This window comes from Puma concolor, unplaced genomic scaffold, assembly GCF_028749965.1.
Source record: "Puma concolor isolate L17-30 unplaced genomic scaffold, mPumCon1.1.hap2 unalloc_scaffold_101, whole genome shotgun sequence".
NCBI lineage: Eukaryota > Metazoa > Chordata > Mammalia > Carnivora > Felidae > Puma > Puma concolor.
This window is the reverse complement of record NW_028240127.1, coordinates 59,832-65,342: the sequence shown is the minus strand read 5'-3', so window position 1 is coordinate 65,342 and position 5,511 is coordinate 59,832.

The following is a 5,511-nucleotide window of genomic DNA, read 5'->3' as shown; positions in this document are numbered from 1 at the left end:
TGAAGACAAAAACAGAACAAAGAAAAATTAGTAGATTCAAGAAACATAAAGTACTTCCACAGCGAGCTAAATCGGTTCTCTTGCTGGCCCTTAAGGCATCTTATGGTTTTCTAGCTACGTAAACTTTTGTCCTGAATGCAATCTACAGTCTGCCTATTTAAATCCTATTCATGTCAAAACCAGCTCCTAAGTCTAGATTTCTAAAAAGCCTTCTGTTGAACCTAGATGATGCCCTCTAACCACTACTCTTTCCTTTTCCTTTCCTTCCCAAACTATTTTCTGGAAAGAAGTGTTCTTATTCATCACAATCATATTGTCATTCACACATCAAACTGGTCTTATCTAGCTTCCACCCTCTCAAAACTGCTTTTACCAAGTTCACCCATTAACTATTTATTGCCAAATCAATGAATACTTTTTTGGGGTCTTATTTAATACTTTCCTCTTTCATTCCCAAATTAATGAATACTTCTTAATTTGTTGGTCTTATCTAATACTTTCCTCCTTCAAACTCTTTTTTCTCTTTGTTTTGTTGCTATAGCTTTCTTTTGGTTTCTCTCCTACCGTTCGTTCTAGTTACTTCCTGTTACGTCCTTTATAAACTATTCTTTCTCCACCATTACTTAAATGTTAGCATTTCAGTGTCCTTGGCCCTCTTCTTGTTGCACTCTATAAACCATTCCTGAATTCTCTTGTCACTACAAACTGTATGTTGCTGACTCTCAAGTTTCTATTTCTAGGCTAGACCATTGTCTACTGCACATCTTCAACTCCGTGTCCACTCCATGCCCTCAAACACAGTATTTCCTTTTTGTGTGATATATTGAATGTGGTTCAATGAATTCAATGTGCGATATATTGAATGTGATTCAATGAATTCAGTGAATTCAAATGAACTGATGATTTTATTTCCATGCAAATAACAACTCTTTGGGACAGATCAGATACATTTTTTTACTTCCATATTGCCAAATTTTAATTTGACCGGTTCTACATTTATCCCCCTGTGGCAGCTGGAGCATTGACAGCAGACAGAAACTTTCCTCATTCCAGTCTATCAAGGAAAATCTGCAGTTAAAAACTTTGATCAGCAGGCATTCAGAGAATGGTAGGTGGCAAATAAAGATCCTAGTGGATTATTCTAATTGCATTTTGTTTTACCTTCATAACTTAAGAAGCTGTAAGAAAAGAGAGAGGACAACTTTCTCTGTGTGTGTTTTTCTTTTAATATAATTTATTGTCAAGTTAGCTAACATTCAATGTATACAGTGTACTCTTGGCTTCAGGAGTAGAATCCATGATTCATCGCTTACATACAACAACATACAGTGCTCATCCCAATAAGTACCCTCCTCAATGCCCATCACCCACTTTCCCCTGATCCCCACCCCCCCATAAATCCTTAGTTTGTTCTGTGTATTTAAGAGTCTCTTATGGCTTGCCTCCCTCTCTGTTTGAAACTATTTTTTCCCTTTCCCTTCCCCTATGATCTCTTGTTAAGTTTCTCAAATTCCACACATGAGTGTACACATATATCTCTCTTTCCTTGACTGACTTATTCCACTTAGCATAATACCCTCCAGTTCCATCCACGTTGTTGCAAATGGCCAGATTTCATTCGTTTTCGTTACCGAGTAGTAGTCCACTGTATATATAAACCACATCTTCTTTATCCATTCATCCGTTGATGGACATTTGGGCTATTTCCATAATTTAGTTATTGTTGATAGTGCTGCTATAAACATTGGGGTACATTTACCCCTATGAATCAGCATAATTTAGTTATTGTTGATAGTGCTGCTATAAACATTGGGGTACATTTGCCCCTATGAATCAGCACTCCTGTATCCTTTGGATAAATTCCTAGTAGTGCTATTGCTGGGTCATAGGGTATTCTGCTTTTAATTTTTTGAGGAACCTCCACACTGTTTTCCAGAGAGGCTGCACCACTTTTCATTCCCACCAACAAGTGCAAGAGAGTTCCCATTTCTCCACATCCTCACCCACATCTGTTGTTTCCTGAGTTGTTAATTTTAGCCACTCTGACCTGTGTGAGGTGGTATCTCAGTGTGGTTTTGATTTATATTTCCCTGATGATGAGTGATGTTAAGCATCTTTTCATGTGTCTGTTGGCCATCTGGATGTCTTCTTTGGAAAAGTGTCTGTTTGTGTCTTCTGCCTGTTTCTTCACAGGATTATTTGTTTTTCATGTGTTGAGTTTGGTAACTTCTTTATAGATTTTGGATACTAGCTCCTTATCCGATATGTCATTTGCAAATATCTTCCTCCCATTCCATCAGTTGCCTTTCAGTTTTGTTGATTGTTTCCTTTGCTGTACAGAAGCTTTTTATTTTGATGAGGTCCCAATAGTTCATTTTTGCTTTTATTTCCCTTGCTTTTGGAACTCTCATCACTGTTATTTAACAGAGTGTTGGAAGTCCTAGCTTAAGCAATCAGACAGCAAATGAAATAAAAGGCACCCACATTGGCTAAGAAGAAGTCAATCTTTGGCTTTTTGCAGATGACATGATACACTACATGGAAAACACAAAAAACTCCACCAAAAAGCTGCTAGAACGGATACATGAATTCAGTAAAGTCACAGGATATAAAATCAATGTACAGAAATTGGTTGCATTTCTATACACCAACAATGAAACAACAGAAAGAGAAAACAAGAAATCAATCCCATTTACAATTGCACCAAGAACCATAAAATACCTAGTAATAAACCTAACCAAAGATGTAAAAGATCTATATGCTGAAAACTATAGAAAACTTGTGAAAGAACTTGAAGAAGACACAAAGAAGTGGAAAAACATTCCACGCTCATGGATTGGAAAAACAAATACTGTTAAAATGTCGATATTACCCAAAGCAATCTACACATTCAAGGCAATCCCAATCAAAATTGCACCAGCATTCTTCTCAGAGCTAGAGGAAACAATGTTTCGATTTGTAGGGAACCACACAAGACCCCAAATAGCCAAAGTAATGTTGAACAGGAAAACCAAAGCAGGAGGCATCACAATCCCAGACTTCAGGCTCTACTACAAAGCTGTAATCATCAAGACAGTATGGTATTGGCACAAAAACAGACACATAGACCAATGGAATAGAATACAGAACCTAGAATCGGGCCCCCAAATGTATGGCCAACTAATCTTTGACGAAGCAGGAAAGAGTATCCAATGGAAAAAAGACAGTCTCTTTAGCAAATGGTGCTGGGAGAACTGGACAGTAACATGCAGAAGAAGGAAACTGGACCACTCTCTCACACCATACACAAAAATAAACTCAAAGCGGGTGAAAGACCTAAATGTGAGCCAGGAAACCATCAAAACCATAGAGGAGAAAACAGGCAACAAACAACCTGTTTAACCTCAGCTGCAGCAACTTCTTTCTCGACATGGCTCTGAACTTTCTGTGGTTTTGACAGTCGTATTTACATCCTTCTTTAATGAACACTGTACGAAGTTTTCACAGACTCTAAGTATGGATCTAGTTTGAAGTGTCTAGTGTCAATTTGCACAATGGATGCAGAGAAAAAAGAACTAGGATAATTGGATGTGCTAGATATATAAAAGTATTGACTAATGTTATTACAAATTATTTTTATCATATTCTCTTATTCATTTTCACCACTTTCTTTACTGGTGTATTACTTTATATTGAAAACAGAAGAGAGAATCCAGGAAATAAATATATATGTATATTTATATGATTTGTTACAAAACTACAAAGGAATTTCAGTATAGAAAGTATAGAGAAAATACAATCTTTTCAACAGTGGTGCTGGAACAAATGAAGGTCCATATGCAAAAACAAAACAAAACAAAAAGGAACTCTGATCCATACTTTATTCCACATACAAAGATTAACTCAAAATAGATCACAGAGCTAAAATACAAAACCAGAGGTGCCAGGGTGGCTCAGTCAGTTAAGCAGCCAACTTCAGCTCAGGTCATGATCTCCCGGTGAGTTTGAGCCCCGCCTCAGGCTCTGTGCTGATAGCTCAGAGCCTGGAGTCTTGCTTTGGATTCTGTCGCCCTCTCTCTCTGCCCCTCCCCCACTTGTGCTTTCTCTCTCTCTCTCTCTCTCTCTCTCTCTCTCTCTCTCTCAAAAATAAATAAAAATATTAAAAAAATATTTTTTAATGCAAAACCAAAACCCATAAAACTTTTAGAAGAAAACATATAATAAAACATTTGTAACCTTGGGTGAGGCAAAGTTTTCATACATGTGACACCAAAAGCACAATATGTAAAAGAAAAAAAAAACTAACTGGACTTCATCAAAATTAAAACTAATGCTCTTCTAAAGACACTTAAGAAAATGAAGACACTCAGAGAAAAATGTGCTCAGTAGAAGACTCGGAGAAAATATTTGCTAAGTATATATCTCATAAAGGACATGTATCCAGAATACAAACAGAAATACAAAAAAAACCCATCCAACTTTATTTTTTTGTATTATTTTTTTTAACGTTTATTTATTTTTGAGACAGAGAGAGACAGAGCATGAACGGGGGAGGGTCAGAGAGAGAAGGGGAGACACAGAATCCGAAACACGCTCCAGGTTCTGAGCTGTCAGCACAGAGCCCGACTCGGGGCTTGAACTCACGAACCGCGAGATCATGACCTGAGCCGAAGTCGGCGGCTTAACCGACTGAGCCACCCAGGTGCCCCAAAACCCATCCAACTTTAAAAGCGGGCAAAAGCTCTGCATAGACACTTTATAAAGAAGATACACAGATGACAAATAAGCACAGGAGAAGATGCTCAACATCATTAATCAGTGAGGAAACACAAATTAAAACCACAATGAGATACTACTACACACTTATTAGAATGATTAAAATTAAAAAGACTGACTACACCAAGCACTCCCGAGGATATGGAGGAATTGGACCTCTTCATACACTGCTGGTGGAAATGTAAAATGGTGTGGCCACTCTGGAAACCGTTTGCAGTTTCTTAAAACGTTAAACATACACCTACCATGTGAACCAGCCAATCTTTGGTAACTACTCAAGAGAAAGGAAAAGCATACATTCATACAATAAATTGTACACAACTGTTCATAACAGCTTTATTTATAAGAGCCCCAAACTGGAAATAGCCTAACGAGCCTCACCAGGTAAGTAGATAAACCAGTGTATCAGTAAAATGGAGTGCTATGCCAGTAATAAATAAGAATGAACTGCTGATACATGCTACGTGGATGAATCTCAAAATAATTATGCTGAATGAAAGCATCTTGCAAAAAAGAATATACCCATTTTATAAAAGTCTGGTAAATGCCAATGGATCTATACTGGCAAAAAGCAGATCAGTGGTTGCCTACGGATGAGGAACAGGATGGGAAAAAGGCAGGAGAGATTACAAAGGAGCATGAGGCAGTTTTGCGGGTCAGGGATGTGTTCATTACCTTGATTGTGATGACAGGTTTATAGGTGTGTGCATATGTCAAACTGTGTACTTTTAATTATAAAAATATACAGCTTTTGAA